The sequence below is a fragment of the Schistocerca nitens genome, chromosome 4 (genome assembly GCF_023898315.1).
Source record: "Schistocerca nitens isolate TAMUIC-IGC-003100 chromosome 4, iqSchNite1.1, whole genome shotgun sequence".
Lineage (NCBI taxonomy): Eukaryota > Metazoa > Arthropoda > Insecta > Orthoptera > Acrididae > Schistocerca > Schistocerca nitens.
The window spans coordinates 699,447,187-699,465,939 of NC_064617.1; the positions used below are offsets into that span (position 1 = coordinate 699,447,187).

An 18,753-nucleotide genomic window follows, 5' to 3' on the forward strand; every position below is an offset into this window, starting at 1 on the left:
TGAAGATGAATTGTAGCTTTTTGTACAAAACTTCTGTAGAGACAATTCACTGAAGGAGTCAGAGGGAACTTATTATCAAACGTATTCTATATAATCTTATTGCTTGTTCCTAAACTAAGTACTTTGTCTAATCTTTTGTAATTCTCCACTACATTTTCTTGAGTTGTTAATTATATCAATTACTGACAAAAAGTATTTGTATTTACCAAAAATGAATACAAAATATGGAAAGCTAGTTACACATGTTCATGTCATCTGCACCGACCAATGGATTGAGGTGTGACCACATGTGCACGTTGTTATAACAACGTGAAGGGTTGGATCTGTGCTGGGATTAGACGTGAGTAAATGTATAAGATGATGGTGGTGACTTTCTGCCATTACCGTGAATATCTTAATTTACTTGGTGCAAACCTACACTGACCTTGATTATGAAGCACACGTTTCCTTGAGTATAATGTTGTTAATCAAAACGCACTGTAACATCTTCCATGCCAAAACCAACCTGCATTAAACATTAGGTCATGGCCAGGAAAGCCGAAGTTTAGGCTGCTAGAATATTTATGATTTTTACAATCAAAATTCAACTGGGAGTGTTATAATGTTCAAACGTGAAATAATGACATAAAGGAGTTATCACGTTTGAACATACCCCAGACTGCATTGAATAAAGGAAGGAATGAAAAAGAAAGCTGTCTTGTAGAATTTTGCTCACACCATAATTCGATCATCCGTAACACTCGGTTTGAGAGTCATGGAAGGTGGCCATATATTTGGAAGAAGTTTGGAGACACCGTTAGTTTCAGATAGAAGACAGATATTTCTGAACCAGATTTTAAAAAGTAAGATATTCTCAGGGGCAGATGTGGACTCTGATCATAATTTATTTGTAATGATTTGCAAATTAAATGGGATAAAGCGTATAACGGTAAGAGTTGGGACATGGATAAATTAAATGAATCAGAGGTTGCTGAAAGTTTCAAAGTAAGGCAACGACTGACGCACACACAGGAAAGGAACACAATAGAAGTCTAGCGGACAGCTTTCAGAGATGAAATATTGAAGGCATCATACAATGTATAAGGTAAGAAGACATGACCTACTAGATAGCCCTTTATAACGCAATAGCTATTGAATTTAACTAACGAAGGAAGCAAATATTTTTTAGTCATCTGTCTTGTGACTGGTTTGATGCTAACCGCCACGAATTCATTTCCAGTACCAACCTTTCCAAATAATAAATCCTTGATTATTTGCTGAATGTGTTCCAATCTACGTCTTTATCTACAGTTTTTACCGTCAAAAGCTTTCTCTAGCGCCATTCCCCGATGTCTTAACAGATGTCCTGTCATCATATATTCTCATATTCTCATATGTTCTCATCATATATTCCTTTCCTCGACGATTCTGCGGAGAAGCTCCTCATTACTTAACTTATCAGTTCACCTAATTTTCAACATTAGTCTGCAGCACCATATCTCAAATGCTTTGATTCTTTTCTGCTCTGGATTTCCCAGAGACCACCTTTCACTACCATTCAATGTACAATATCTTTACTTAATGATCGCCAATTTTGTGTTAAGTTGCTCTGTTTTCATTTCTGCTACTTCTCTTTATCTTCATCTTTCTGTGATTTACTCTCAGTACGTATTCTATACTCGTTAAACTGTCCATTGTATTCAACATATCTTGTAATTGTTCTTCTCTTTCGCTTTCACCTTGAATACTGATCCCACTGCTGAATAATTATTTTATTTCCGTCACTGATTCAAATGGTTCAAATGGCTCTGAGCACTATGTGACTTAACAGCTGTGGTCATCAGTCCCCTAGAACTTAGAACTACTTAAACCTAACTAATCTAAGGAGATCACACACATCCATGCCCGAGGCAGGATTCGAACCTGCGACCGGAGCAGTCGCGCGGTTCCGGACTGAGCGCCTAGAACCGCTAGGCCACCACGGCCGGCACTGCTTCTTCGATGTATGTATTGAACACCAGGGGCGAAAGACTGCAGCCCTGCCTTACACACCTTTTAATCCAAGCACCGCATTCTTGGTATTTAGGCTTACTGTTCCCTCTTCGTTCTTGTACACGCAATATATTACCGGTCTTTTCCTGTGTTCCTTTTTTGATTTATCGATCGTCAGGATCGCTGAGACCCGCGGCACAGCTTGCCGTGGTGAGAGGGCGCGCAAGGGAATATAGAGCCCACTTATTAAGGGGGGTAGGACGTCAAAGGGGCCGATTTGGAGCAGGAAAGGCACCACAGGACATTTTAATTTCCACTCTCTATACTTTTGCAATAAATTCATAAAACGTTGCCAGCATGACCAGGAGGGATTCAGGATTCACACTCATAGCAGCGGAAGTTCAAAAACATAGCAAAATAATTTTTTTACATGTGAAATTTCATCATTTTTTCACTTACTATTGGCTGCATTTGTTGCTATAGGTACACTTTTCTTCATATGTAAGAGAGACTGTTAGATGAATTTTGCACAGCATGCAAACCATACTTACAGGTGTCTGAAACTCTAGAATCTATTTAATTTATGAAAAAATGAATGTGCTGTTACGTTGTAAACATTATGTTTGGAAAAAAATCAAATTTTGTAGTTAATTATCTCAGTTTTTACGACAGTTTTTAATAGATTTGGAAAATTGTAGAGTTTCATACACCTGTAAGTATGGTTTGTTTGCTGTGCAAAATTCATCAAAGAATCTCTCTTACTTGTGAAGAAAAATGTACCTATAGCAACAAATGCAGCCAACAGTAAGTGAAAAAATGATCAAATTTCATATCTAAAGAAAAATTTACTTTGTTATGTTTTTGCACTTCCACTGCTATGAGTGTGAATCCTGAATCCTTCCTGGTCATGCTGACAAAGTTATATGAATTTATTTGTAAAATAAAATTCCTGTGGTGCCTCTCCTGTTTCAAGTCGGCCCATTTGACGTCCTACCCCCCTTAAGCCGTGCGCAATCCGGGAGTAGTTGATTCTGACAGCTGCCGACTGGTCAGAGCGCGCGCTGCTGATACGTGGATGCCGGCGGGGACGCCGAACGTGACCCTCGCCGGGCCAGAGCGGCGGGAGCTGGGGGCACCCGGGGGCACCAGCCGAGGAAGGCCAGAGCCGTTGTCGCCGTGAACGAGGCCGTACGCCGCAGAACACTAAGACCTGCGTCTGGAAGAGGGAGGGCGTGGTGCGGCGCGATATCGCCGCATCTACCCGAGGACCGTGATCCTAGCGGCCGTCGTGCGGATCTGTAATTGGTGAGCACCTACCGGCTTTTTCTGTTCCCTCCAAAGACAACGTTGTCTCCATCTGTGACTTCGACTGTCAACATGGCCAATTCACTTGGCGTTGCGCAGACTGGGTCTAGAACATTTGTGTGAGATTCACGATCGTCACTCAGTTTCAAATCCGCATAAGAAAAGTAAAAATTCAGATTTCGTCCATAAGGTTCTGTTCTACTGACTGATTGCCAGTCTCATGAGCGTTAAGTCGATTACTGCACCAGTAATTTGGTTCAGTATTAAATTGGGCGCTTTTATTTTCCTACAGCGACTAAAACTAAATCAGTTTTGTTATTTATGTCGCAGTTCTTGTGAGGCACGGTACAGGAAGATTTTCGGTGTATATGATTACTTTATCATGACCTTCAAGCTTACTGTGTTTTTTCTTTTTCTGTTACGGAGGCTGAATTGTATATTGTGTATCGTAAGGCGTCCCAGCGCAGGATGTGGCTCACCGGCATGTTTTACTTGCGGGCTGATTACGAAGGTTGGGCGTGGTACCCCGCCTTCACGAGCAACTGCCGCCGCTGCGTCTTTCTCAAAGATTATTACAGTAACGTCGTGTCCGTAAGTTTTCTATCTTAGTGTGGCCATATCATTAAAGGTATACCTGAATATTTTGGACAGTGCCTTCGTTAAATTGTCAGGTGTGCTTTAATGAATTTAGACAACTTACTAGCTTCGTCATCTTTTATTTCTTTTCTCATTTTGCGGAAAGATTTTAGTAAGTCCACGTACTCTTTAACTTAAAATTTGTTAGGGTATTATCAATTGTGTACAAAACTTTTATCGAATTTCCATGCCTTTAAATTTGAAATAATTTTATTTGCAACTGTCTTAACGGTTTGTCATTAGATTAGAAATTTTCTGAGTACCAATATCAGTTCTGTCTTAAAGATTTCTGGCTAATTACTTGTTCTTTTATGGAGTTATGTTTTTCAAGCAACAACGTACGCAAGTATTTGACACTCAATAAAATAATGGGTGTATGTAAATTCTTAAAGCAAAGTCCCACTACCTTGTCGCCTACGGATACTTTAATCCAAACTGTACTCTTCAACCTCACTAAGTTCATGTCAGCCTACCCACATTTTTCTCAAAATTTCGAACATATCGCACCGTTTGACATTTCCGAAAGCTTTTTCCTATGAACGTGTCTTGACTTTCGTTCAGTCTTGCTTCCGTTGTCAAATACAACGTCAGAACTGCCTCTCTGGTGCCTTTACCTTCCCTAAAGCAAAACTGATCGTCATGTGGGACATCCTCAATTTTCTTTTCCGTTTCTCTGTATATTATTCTTGTCAGCAACTTGAACACATCAACTGTTATGCTGACTGTCTCATAACTCTCGCACTAATCAGCTGTTGCAGTCTTTGCAGTTACGTGGATCATTGTTTTCCCGAAAGTCTGATGGTATGTTACCAGTGTCACACATTCTACACACCAACATGAGTAGTCGATTCGTTTACACTTCCCCCATTGATTTTAGAAAATCCGATGGACTGTCGCCCATCCCTTCTGTCTTATTTGATCTTGAAGCGTCCAAATCTCTTTTCAATTTAGATTCAAATACTGGACCCTCAATCCCTCAGTCTCTTCCCATCCACTCCTGTTTCTTATTCCATCACCTCATCAGACAATTCCTCCTGAAAGGAGTCTGCTGGGGCACATTTGAATGTGGCACCCGAATATGATTTCACAAACGATGAACGTCTCTGATGGCTCGATAATGCGGTGGTGCACAGTCAGCTATCCGCATTATCCAGCCTATCAGAGACGTTCATTGTTTATGAAGTCTTATTCAGGTGCCACATTCAAATGTGCCCCAGTAGACTCTTTTCACTTCCCCTCATAAAGTCCTCCAGTATGCTCTTTCCTCGTGTCTGCTCTCCCCTTTGCATTCAACAGTGGAATTCTCATTTCTCTCTTAACAGAGTGGCTGCAACATACCTATCAGCTATGGTGACAATACCGTAGACAGACAAGGGACAACAGAATTGCTCAGATATCATTGTTTTAGGTACACTACATCAAATGCCATTAAGCAAACTGTACCAAATTTAAGTACCATATTGCGACATACTCTTAATAAAGGTTAGCCATTGCTTTTTATTGTGCTGCCACATTTCTGTTATAGTGACGCCCTGTGAAACAAGTGTTTAATTTGCAAGCATGTTGTCAGCCACGTTTAAGGAACTATAGCAGGGAAACACTTTTTTGCTACATTGCATGTGTGGGCTAAATTAATCGTAGCGTTCACTTACTACGTACACAGCATTTGGAGGACAAGGAAAAGCTTTAAAAATTGATAACGATTTTAGCCAGTAAACATTTTGGCGACGAGAAAGCACTTTGGTAATTGTTCACGCTTTTCGCCAATTGTCAACTTTCGGCGATGCGAAAAATTCGAAATCGTTGATTACGAATATCGTAAATGCAAACCTAAGCCATTCTCTTAAACAGTGTGTGTGGGGGTGAGGAGGGGGGAGGGGCAAGTTAACAGAAGCAGTACTGGAGAAAAATACAAATAAAAACTAAGCAGGACAAAATTTTTATTTTTGTCTTTTGAAGTGCATGATTATTTTCATTGATTTTGTGACAGCATATTATTTCAGATAAGACCCAACAGGATTCCCTCCTTCAGACCGTACTAAATTCACTGCAATAACTCTCAGCAACCGAGGAGTTCACGATGTCGCACATGATCAAACTTGAAGGAAGCAAGAACGACGCTCAACAACCGGTATCATTAAAGATGCCGTAATAACCTTTTCGGCATTCGATCGAAAAGGAACAACCATATGCACCTTCTGGAGCAGCATTACCTAAGGCATCAGATAACTGGTGACTTACAACGGCAGTCCTTTCTTTAGCGTATGTAGGCCCCACTGTATGTCCACCTCTTCAGAAATTGTCGCTGATGTGTGAACTAGTGACCCTCTCTAATTCTGATCTTCAAGAAGTGTTTACGAAATATTTTGACTCGCAGGTTCATGTTGCTGCTGCCAGACACTGATTTTTCCAATGTTTCGAGAAGTCAGATCAAACTTATAATTAGAGGGACTAGTCCTCAATTACAGGGACTGGCATGGGAACGTAAATTTCATTGTAAAAGGGGTCAATGTAAGATATCTTATGCAGAATCTCTTATTCGCGACGTGCTTATCATGCACTGCCCTGAAAATAAATTAAAGAAGGACCGGTTTAGTCCAACCAACCCATCTTTACAAGATTGCTTGTCATTTATTTGGGCATGGGACAAATGCACGTATCTGCTGAAGCAGTAAAGTGCGACTGTGTTAACTACTCATTATGTGTGAACAGCTGGCACGGCCAAGCAACCTGCAGGGTCAGATCCGGAAAACACAGGCCTCACACACTACAGTAAAAATAATTTTAGACATCCTAAATAAGAATCCTGTTCGCGATGTGCCGTAAGCCACAAATGAGATGCTGTAATTACTAAAAGGAAGACCGTGTATTTCGCTGATGTGAGCAAAATGAAACACAACCGACAAAAGCAGCAGACCCTCAAGCGTACGGCAATGGTTAATTGTAAAAAATCAACTACTGTTTATAAAGATCATGTGGAAAATTTGAGAGCTTTCATGAACGAAACGTCACGTGAATGGCACATTTGCTGCTCATAAAGTTTTGAACTGTACCTGTTAGAATGAACGTAGTAACGACAAGTTCTGAAACTGACATAATGTCGTCTGTTTCAGTTGTTAAGCTGCATGCGTACTGAAAGTTACGAATGCCAAAGTTACGAAACTGTAAAAGTTCGCAGTTGGGTTACAGCTATCTGGAGACTCCAGTGAAAGGACAATGTACAACAGTAAACAATTTACGACACAAAACTGAACCTCGTTAATGCTTTCGGTTTCTCTACTCACGAGGGAGCAAATCAAAGTCAAACTGTCATTTCTAGTGGAAAGTTGAATCAGCTGTTTCAGAAGTATGATGACATTGTTTGCAAAGCAACAAGTGGTATCAGACGTTCCAAAGCTGTCATTAACGCTGAAGTTGAAATTTTGCAAGCCACCAATTTCTTTTATTGATTTGCAATCAGACGAGAACAGAAAAACTCCAATTTAACTGCTCAACTTGTCCCTAAAGGTCCTGCTTTGTCTAGGACCAAACAGTATTTTCAAACTGAGTGGTAGCCGAGCGGTCTAAGGCGCTGCAGTCATGGACTGTTCGGCTGGTCCCGGCGGAGGTTCGAGTCCTCCCTCTGGCATGGGTGTATGTGTTTGTCCTTAGGATAATTTAGGTTAAGTAGTGTGTAAGCGTAGGGACTGATGACCTTAGCAGTTAAGTCCCATAAGATTTCACACACATTTGAACAAACTGAGTGGCCTAATCATAAGAAAATTCTTAATCAACGAGAGACTAAATCTTACAAAAATATGAGGGATGCACCTACAGTATACTAGGGTTGTCATTAAGATACGTTCAAACTCAGGCAAGACACGAGTAATTATCGCTGCAGTGCTTAACTCAAAGGTAATGTAGATGCTACAGCAGTACCATTCGGGCTTAGTCAATAACAAACGATTCGTCAGACCGAATTACAACTGGAAAAATACTAACAAAGATATTAAATGATGTAGGCTACATGTCAAAAAAAAATGTGAGCGCCGCCTCGACAATACTTTCCGTGGCTTCAGGCATCAGAAGCACGATCGAGTCCACATACTGATTTTGCGGGACAGTTTCTCAGATGCTACTTGCTCGTCGTCATGGGTGCTTTCTCCAAATTTTTATTTGTGGCGGACAAAATGGTGACACGACTGCCTGATTTGAGCCCTTGGGGTCGCTTATTTATAAGTCTTTCCCCTACACCTCTGATGTAGTTCCTGTGGAGGCGAAAAGTCGAGTGCTCTTTCATAATTACAAAGTCAGCTTTCCTCAGCCCGCTTCGGCCCCCTAACACAGGTCACTGGACGCTTTTGTAAATGCAGCGTGTGGGTTCTTCAAACCACGTCAGCGCCCTGTGCTGCCCTGACTACTTCACATCTGTATACGATGCCCTCTGGCCCGTCCGTTCTAGCATGCGAGCGATGTCGCAACCTATCTCGCAGAATCGTTTGCAAAATATCATCATCGTCCGCGCCTGCCGTCCATGTGCCAGTCCCTTAACTACTGGCTTCCAGCAATAGCTACACGAAGTTTACAAAAAATTCCCAAATCCATTGCTGTACTTATTTCTGGAGCAGCACAGTGCTTTATCGATCTTATTATCACAGTACAGAGCCACTCCACATGATGCACCATCTCCACTCGAGGAACTCCACTGACATCCGCACTGAACTTCAACGTCAATTTTAATCCAGACTTTCATCCACTTGCCAAGCCTTCACAACAGTCAAAATAATTTTTTTTTCAGCTCTATGATCTGGTATTCCTTTCAGTGTACAAGCATCGGAAAAATACATGCATACTTGGTATAGTCAAAGAGCAGTTCGGCGTTCTTATGTTTAAGATGCAATGTTCTCACGGAATCATTATGTGCCACAAAGATCAAATCAGGTCACACCAAACTCGCTTGCATACAGGCAGAACTCCTGTTTTCTTTTACTGAATCACAAGATCTACTCCTACATACAGCGACCCGATTAAGGGACCTTTCCATGGAACCAGCAGCCTTCCCTGCCAGTGCTTCCATCAGCGGGCCCCCGCAGCATCTAGCCTGCGACGAACCAACGAAAGTAGACATCACGCCTTCCACGTCAGACTGGCGTATGGACGTCAAAATGGCGAACACTTGACCAGCCACGTCCTCTCGGTGATATTCTTGGTTTCCCATGGCACCCCAGATGAATACTATAGAGTAACAAACCAACACGCCAATTACACAGGCACGCAAGCCAGGACGCAGGACGCTGATGAAGCCATCTGGCTTCAATAGCTTCGCCCTCTCTCCCTGCCCACCCACAGGAGAGGGATGTCGTCTACCAAGAGTGAGTTACATAACAAGTACTGCGATAAGCCGCCTGGACACAGGCACAACCATTCCTCTGGTGCTCCACATGCCACTCACAAACCTGGATCTTTCTTGCTTCCACACCACTCCAAAGTGTTGTATACGTATTCTGATGATGAGGCAGCTGACGTAGGGATCACTACCAAACACAGACTACACTGCTTCCACTTTGAACTGTTCAACATGGAAATCGCTCTGCCGACAGACACCAAAACACGACACACTACAGATACTCCATAGTTCCAAACCATCAGTTACTCAGCTGAGTTTAGAACTCGCGGCCACCTCAGTACAGTACCCGTAAGGCTAATTTCCGATTTAGCAGTCGCTATTTGCAGAGAATTAGGACCATTAACAGAGTGTTTGTAACACGCCACACTTCTGTTATAAGTCTACGCCATGAATTAAGTGTTTAGTAGCCTTCAGTCAGTACATGCACAACGCTACCATGCGAGCTCTGTTGTTGCTGCATAAAGATAGAGCTGTGATGAAAGTGAACTCTACCAGGGGTTCACACAAGAAACTGTTGTCCATGACGGGACTGACATGGAAATGTGACTTTTTTGTGTTCATTCTTTTAACTGTACCAAATTACAACACGACCATTTTCCTTTTTTTAGCAATAAGGTTTTCTTTGTTTGGGGTGAAACAAGTCCTAGATAACATTGACTGGGATATTTAATTCAGCTCATCTAAGTTATGAAGCACAAAGAGAGAAACTCTGTAAAAAGGGATCATTGAGGATATTTAAGGAGTCTATTTAATTTTTTGTTCAAAAAAAGAAACATGCCCAAAGACACTTAGATTTGACCTTGATTTAATGGCACACTAAAGTAAACATGCCCAGAGACACTCGGATTTGACCTCGATTACTGGGACACTGTGTAGGACTTACACTTAACATAACGTACAAGGGCGTGCTGTAAAGTAATGCCTCGATTTCTTATGTGAAAACTCTTAAAAGTTTTCAAACAAAACGTTATTAACATTCAACAACTTTAATTTTAATGTCTACACGTTTATTTCTCAACATAGATACTCTAGCGATGAACACATTTCTCCCACCTAGAGACCATTATGTTGATACCGTCTCTGTAGAGTGTTCGACTTCCTTGACAGAGCCACAGCCTCATCTCTGTTTGCGACGCTTCATATAAAATTGAAGTCCTCGAAAGTATAGTTTAAGTTGAAACACATGAAAATCAGATGGCGTCGATTCGGAAATGCATGGAGGATGATTGACGATGTTGAACGAAGGCGTTGGGTTGTTGCATGTCGTAGCACTTGTGTATGATCCAGCGTTTTCATGTTGAAGGAGAGGATCGCCAGGAGTGGATAAAGTCTTCGAATTCAAAACTCCATTACAGCATGCTGTTTCTTACGCTCTGACTTAGTTACCCTTCATACATGTCACATGCTTTATGCCACATGTTGCACGCTACAATTTGCAGCTCTCTAGTGGCAGAGGTCTGCAAATATGTGACCATGAGCAATAGAGATTTAGAAAGTTAATAAAATTTCTTTTATTTAAAAAGGTTTAGGAGTTTTCACATAAGAAAATCGGAGGAATTTCTTTTCAGCAAGACTTCGTATTTTTAAAGGAGTTGAAAATTCTTTCAGGTAATGTTACAGTTTCAAAGTACATTGATTGCATAGTTACATAAGGTTCTCAGTACGAATACTATGGATATTTGGGATCAAATCTACTTTTGAGCTTCGGTTGATTACATCCTGGGCAGGGATAAGCGCATTATGACGTCATGTCCCCATTTCCTCGCTTCTTATACCCTCAAACCTCCCCTCCCCTTCCCCTCCTCTAACCAGTCACAAGCCATGCACTTTCGTGGAAACACGTCAATCAGAGAGCTTCTAGGGTACGTGATAGTTTGAACTCGTTCTCGACTTACCCAAGCTCTTGCCAAGCATTTGTGCACATTTTAACACAGACTTCCTTGCATCACATGCATTCTGCCCTCTCTAATACCTTCCCCTCCTATCTCGTTGCATGAATGTGACATCAAGGGGACTATGCTAAGATGTGTATGTACCCTGACAAGTTGAGACTTGTTTATGAGTACAGACTCGCATGTGTTATTTCTAACGTTAAAGAATGTGGGCTATGCATGTACCGCATTGCTGTCAGAGGGTTGCTGTAATGGACTACCAGATTCCCGAGACTAATTAAAGAAGAGATGATCCGTAATATTAAAAAAAGTAAGGAAGATTATTGTTTAACGTCCCGTCACCTCAGAATGTTTCAAGGATGAGAAAGGAAAACGGTTGTGCCCTTGCAAAGAAACCGTAACAGCACTTGCCTGTAACTATTTAGGGAAATAAAAGGAATCTAAATCTGGATGGCCATATACGGATTTGAAGTGTCATCCTCCCGAACGTGAGTCCATTGTGGTAATCAGTGTTCCACCTCGACCAATGTCTTTAATGTTAAAGAAGGTAACGTCTGATGTATTTAATAGTTATCTATGTTGTAAATTGTCCAAGATGAGCTGATGTATTGCAGCAACTCATTGTACTCGACTATTATATTATGGAACTGCATGTAAACCAAGGTTATGCTAGGATTTTTAATACTATGAAGATGTATAATTACCTAACACCAAAGAGTGACTTCTACGCTGAAGAGCCAAAGAAAATGGTAAACCTGCCTAATAACATGTAGGGCCCCCGTGAACAAGCAAAAGTACCGCAACAAGGCGTGGCATGCACTCGACTAATCTATGAGGTAGTGATGGGGGCAACTGACACCATGAATCCTACATGGCTGTCCATAAATCCATAATAGTAAGAGGGTGTGAAGCTCTCTTCTGAACACCACGTTGCAAGGCATCCCTGATACGCTCAATAATCTTCATGCCTGGGGAATTTGTTGAGCAGCGGAAGTGTTTAAACTCAGAAGAGTGTTACTAGAGCCACTCTGTAGCAATTTTGGACTTGTGGGGTGTCACATTGTCCTTCTGGAATTGCCCAAGTCCGTAGAAATTCGCAATGGGCATGAACAGTTGCAGGTGATCAGACAGGATGCTAGGGTACGTGTCACCTGAGGCGTATCTAGACGTATCAGGGGTCCCATATCACTTCAACTGTACACATACCACACCATTACAGAGCCTCCACCAACTTGAAGAGTCCCCTGCTGACATGTACGGTCCATCTACTCATGGGGTTGTTTCCATACCCGAACACGTCCATCCGCTCGAACAATTTGAGACGAGACTGTCCGACCAGGCGACATGTTTTCAGCATCAACAGTCCAATGTTGGTGTTGACGAGCCCAGGCGAGGCGTAAGGCTTTGTGTCGTGCAGTCATCAATGATACACGAGTGGGCCTTCGGTTCCGAAAGCCCATATCGATGATGTTTCGTTAAATGGTACCGAGCGAGGTGGCGCAGTGGTTAGACACTGGACTCGCATTCGGGAGGACGACGGTTCAATCCCGCGTCCGGCAATCCTGATTTAGGTTTTCCGTGATTTCCCTAAATCGCTCCAGGCAATTGCCGGGATGGTTCCTTTCGAAGGGCACGGCCGACTTCCTTCCCCGTCCTTCCCTAATCCGATGAGACCGATGACCTCGCTGTCTGGTCTCCTTCCCGAAAACCAACCAACGAACCAACCAACCGTTAAATGGTTCGCACGCTGACGGTTGTTGATGTCCTAGCATTGAAATCTGCAGCAGTTTGCGGAAAGGCTGCACTTCAGTCACGTTGAACGATTCTCTTCAGTCGTCGTTGGTCCCGTTCTTGCAGGATCTTCTCCGGTCGCAGCGATGTCGGAGATCTGATGTTTTACCGGATTCCTGATACTCGCGGTACATTCGTGAATTTGTCGTGATGGAAAATCCCCTTTCATCGCTACCTCGGAGATGCTGTGTCCCATCGCTCGTCCGCCACCACGTTCAAACTGACTTAAATCTCGATAACCTGCCATTGTAGTAGTAGAAACCTATCTAACAACCGTGCCAGGCGTTGCCGACCGCAGCGACGTATTCTGCCTGTTCACATATCTCTGTATTTGAATATGCATGCCTATGCTAGTTACTTTAGCGCTTCAGTGTAGAACATTACACAACAATGCAACTGTGAATAACTAGTCATTTGGAATAGTCAGTTATACAGTACATATGTTTAACAGACTTTCGTCAGATCACAAACCCAGGAGTGAAAAATGACGTAGGTAACCATCGTACGGATTTTATAAAATGACCATGAATTTTTACGTGTTCCTTGGGTACAGAACATGTCATTATCAGACAGGAAGCTATGATATATAGATACTGAATGATGGTGTGTACGACCTGTAGAAGACTATCTAAGTGTATTGAATGACAACATCCACTGTGCGTCAGGATAAGTTAAAATTATCATCATGTTATAAAATAAGCTATACTTATTTTGAAAATAATACTGACAATTTATGGCTTCTTTAAACTGCTGTTTTTCTTTGGTGAAATATCGATTATTCGTCCACTATCAGAGATAGAAGTTGCCTTTGTGAGGAACCTTGTCCAAAGACATTGGTAGTTCTGTGACTTACAGGACCACAGCATGCCTTTTGTAGTAATCAAGCAGCCGCCGTGTTGATCTAAGTGTTATCGAAGTATTTTATGTTTTTCGTTGTTATAAGTATTACGAAAACGTGCAGTAAGTTAGTCAGTTACAGTTTTCTAGTGTAGAATATCATGCATCACCCGCCAGGGTAGCCGAGAGCGCTAATTCACTGCTTCCTGGACTCGCGCCGGCCCCAGATCGAATCCGCCCGGCGTATTAACAACGAAGGCAGGATGTGGTTTTTAGGCGGTTTCCCACATCCCGCTAGGTGAATACCGGGCTGGTCCCCATGTCCCACTTCAGTTAATAACAGTTTATAACAGTTAATACTGTAACAAACTTACTAAGACCTTCACTTAACAAATAAGAACTAAATCTCAACTATGTTCAATCGTGAACTGACCAGCCTGAGGGAAATTAATACTTCCTACCTTAATTTAGCTTAGAATTTTCATACATATTCGTGCAATTATCAAATCCAATGCTTCATAACCTCCTACCTGTCAATAATATAAAAAAAACATGCGATTTAATTAATCTGCTAGGAAAAATATTTTACAGAAGCAAAGGATTTTTGTGTGTGTAATTTTTATTTCAGTCTTATCATACACATGTTACTAAAACTTCACAATTAATTACGAAATGTGACTTAATACTAGTAATGTCTTTTAAATGGAAGCACGTTGAAGTCAGACAATTTTACATTTAAGCATTCTCTTCTGTAGGCTCTCAATTTTGATATCTGGAAAGGTCACAGCTCAAAAGTAAATTATATGAAGGGAGTACCTATTTCAATGTACTTTCGTGATAAGTGCGTGGTTCTTACTTTTTATGCTGTTTGCTTAACCCTGTAATGCCGACTGTCGCGAATTTCCATCGTACAACGCTGTACTAACAACTAGCAGGTTAACTATTTTTGACGGTATATGTTGATTCTTCATGAAGCTACCAACGCCTCTGACAAGTGCTGCACCCTCCTGAGTGTTTGGGGTAGCTCTAAAGCACCACAGTTTCTGATTTTTATCTTTCATCGAGAAATTTATTCAGGTATTAAGTGGTTAAAGTACATGGAGATATAGCATTTTATCACTGATGAGAGATTTTGGAATCAAACTGGATCCTTTATTCAGTCCTGTACATAGTGCAGATGGTGACTGACCATATTTCATACGCTGATTATAAAGTATCACTGAGTGAGAGTGAGTAATTCAGTTGCTAGATCTGGATACAAAATGTAATAAAGTTTCTGTTGAGCAGAGGGTTTGATTATTTGTTCAGTGTTTACATAGAAATACCTTAATTGAACATAAGCTCACTTTTGACACGGTACACTCTCATTAACAACATAGTAATAACAATAATACAGATAATAATAAACGTTAGTTTAGCACATTCAATTACTCACACAATTTTACAACAGAAGATAGCAATCAGATCAGCAATCAAATCACATATTCCATTTGCAATGTAGTTTCTTATATTGTCGTTCATCGTCTCACTCAGTGAATTTATAGAAAATAACTGATCGTCCATCTGGGTCTCTACACAACCTGATATCTTGCTCCACAGTCAAACTGTACGATGGAAACAAGAGAAATATCTGGCCATCTGTCACAACCACTGGAGCTATAAATAGTGCCTACTGGAAGATTTAGATCGCGTTCCTAAGTATCTGTTTGTTTCTATATCATAAACGCGTTCATTGCATATGTAGCAAGAACACCTATAGTTGGTTTCATTTTTGCGTCAGACTAATCCGATGAGATTCAAAACACTCGTGATTTCGAAACAATTCAAGTAACAGTGTTTTATGAAGCTTCCTGCTCACATACGATACCATATTCGGAAATTTTCTTGCATTCACTTTACTAGCCAATGATTTCGCGTGGGCTTTATTACTGACACTATGACCGAATATTATCCGCCGTTTCATCAATTTGTATTATGTTCTGTTCATTCACCTTCATGATGTTTTGTGGTTCAACCAAAGTGTCAGGCAACAATTAGATTTCCAAATTTCCTCGCTATTATTTAAGAAACACGTTTTAAATGTTCCTGTCTTCTTTGATGGCGACCGCAAAAGTCTCGCGCGAGATTGAATCGGCACTGTAATTTTTGGCATTTCATTGATGCCACAACCAGCGGAGGTACACGTGGTACGATAGAGCACGGTCAGCCTCCGTCACGCCAGTATCAGTTCAGCTAACTAAATGGTATCGGCAGTCTCGCCGCTAACCGCGATATGGGTTTATCACCTTTATCCTTCTGAACACTGATATTACGCAGTGTTCTAACCACTGCGCAGATTCTGCTCCACCAGCAGCATCAAACCTTCTGTAGTTCAGTACAAATTTCACATGAATTACGTTTAACAGCAAACAATGAAGACAGTCCACTGACTTTTAAGGCCAGGAATCACTTTATCACCTCGACAAACCCTTTCCATACACAAGTATTTTATTGCTGACCCTATAGCGTTTTAAGTCCTCCAATCCAAACAGAGAGACTTCTTTCACCATTATTAAACTCAAAACTACTTCAGCCTGATAAGAAGACACCAAATCTCGATTGCAGCACCAAACTAACACCGACTATGCACGAATGTTACCTCTCGTGTATTTTTTACACCGTGTACTAGATATTAACGAGGAATCGAACGTTACAGAAATTCAGTTAAAATCTTCACGATGAAGGATGACAGCCAAAAACAGTTGCAGGATAAAAATTTATTAAAATTTCTTGACCAAGGTTTCGGTACATATAAATATACCTCCATTAGAAGTAAAAAATCCTGAACAGGAAGACACTTTCATTAGAAAAACCATAGCATCGGAAGTTCTTTTTTTTTTACTTTATTGTTATTTTAAGCCTGTACAACAGGCAGGCTGTCAGCAGCACATTACGCTGCTCTTCAGCCATAGAATATACAAGGAGCAAAAACAGGGAGAAGACACACAAGTTACAGAACGGCGGGCCATCGGAAGTGAGAAACAAAAGCTTAAGTAACAGTGAAATTACCAAAGTAATACAGGCACAAAATCTTTAGTTACTTACTGAAATTACATCATGTAATGGAGATTAATAAAACAATTGTGCCAAAGGCGTCGTCAATAACTGAGACATCTTCTCCATTAGTACAACATGACTATAGGCACAGGGTCAAAGCGAACAGTTTAGCACCATTACTTCGCCTGTGAACTATCGAGACAAGAGTGTGAAAGCACTAGGGCAGATGGTTTCGCCGAGAGAGGGCACTTGTATGTGCCAGACCCTCACGCATATTAAAATCAATGAATACATACACAAGCGCATCAAAAATTATTAAAAGTTGTGTTAATTCAAACTTTCTGTCATAATAAATAAAACGTATCAGGCTATTTAAAACCACTTATGTAAAACAGAAAATATAGAACCAATTTACCTGTGTCCTAGTGTCAAACAGATAAAGCTTGCGCTATGGAACATCTAACGAGAGAGGGCACTAGTGTAATGCGCGAGAATCTCGCGTAACGTAGGCGGTGTTAATACATACTAGCGAAAACAATCAAAATGTTATAATAAAACGAAACCATCTGTCGTTGTGAATAAAAACATACTAGTCAATTAACCACACATACACATCGAAAATCACAACCAACAAACATCAAAAATACGTAAAATCCCAACAAGACAGGAAAAGCGCATTTCACCGGCATCAACAAGCAAGAAAATTAACTTCTAGTCAGCCAGACTATATTACATTAAGGCAAGGAGGGGTTTGAAACTGTCTAAAAAATTTTTGTTTCGAAGCTGCACCTGTTCATTAAGAACAAAACCATCTTTCAGAGACAGATGCTTGAAAATCTCTAATTCTTCGAGCAAGTCTAGTTTGTAACCTTTTTTCGCTTCATGAAGCAGCTCTACGTCGTCCAGTTCACGTGGCGTATGCTGTAAGAGCCATAGATGTTCGGCAAACGTGGAATTATGTACGTTTTCCCCATTTTTACCTAACATGTGTTCTTTATACCTAACTTTAATGGGTCTACCTGTCTGTCCAATGTAATAGTTTGGGCAGTCGTTACAAGTAATTTTGTATACACCGGACTTAGTGCCGAGTTCTTCTCGTGCTCCAATATAATGAATTACTCTTTGTTTCAGGCTACTATTTACGGAAAAGGCAACTCTGTAACCGTATTGTTTCTGTAAAAGTCTTCTTATCTTATATGAAACGTTCCCCAAAAATGGAATAGAAATAAAGTTATTACCCTCATAGTGCTTTCACACTCTTGTCTCGATAGTTCACAGGCGAAGTAATGGTGCTAAACTGTTCGCTTTGACCCTGTGCCCATAGTCATGCTGTACTAATGGAGAAGATGTCTCAATTATTGACGACACCTTTGGCAAAATTGTTTTATTAATCTCCATTACATGATGTAATTTCAGTAAGTAACTAAAGATTTTGTGCCTGTATTACTTTGGTAATTTCACTGTTACTTAAGCTTTTGTTTCTCACTTCCGATGCTACGGTTTTTCTAATGAAAGTGTCTTCCTGTTCAGGATTTTTTACACTCCTGGAAATTGAAATAAGAACACCGTGAATTCATTGTCCCAGGAAGGGGAAACTTTATTGACACATTCCTGGGGTCAGATACATCACATGATCACACTGACAGAACCACAGGCACATAGACACAGGCAACAGAGCATGCACAATGTCGGCAGTAGTACAGTGTATATCCACCTTTCGCAGCAATGCAGGCTGCTATTCTCCCATGGAGACGATCGTAGAGATGCTGGATGTAGTCCTGTGGAACGGCTTGCCATGCCATTTCCACCTAGCGCCTCAGTTGGACCAGCGTTCGTGCTGGACGTGCAGACCGCGTGAGACGACGCTTCATCCAGTCCCAAACATGCTCAATGCGGGAC

At 41.1% G+C, this 18,753-nt stretch overlaps 1 protein-coding gene across 7 annotated transcripts in view; it reads right to left on the reverse strand.

Annotated features, from left to right (window-relative positions):
• Positions 1-18,753, reverse strand: part of LOC126253003 (UDP-glucosyltransferase 2-like) — a 324,067-nt gene that overhangs the window by 154,970 nt on the left and 150,344 nt on the right. The window lies entirely within an intron of this gene.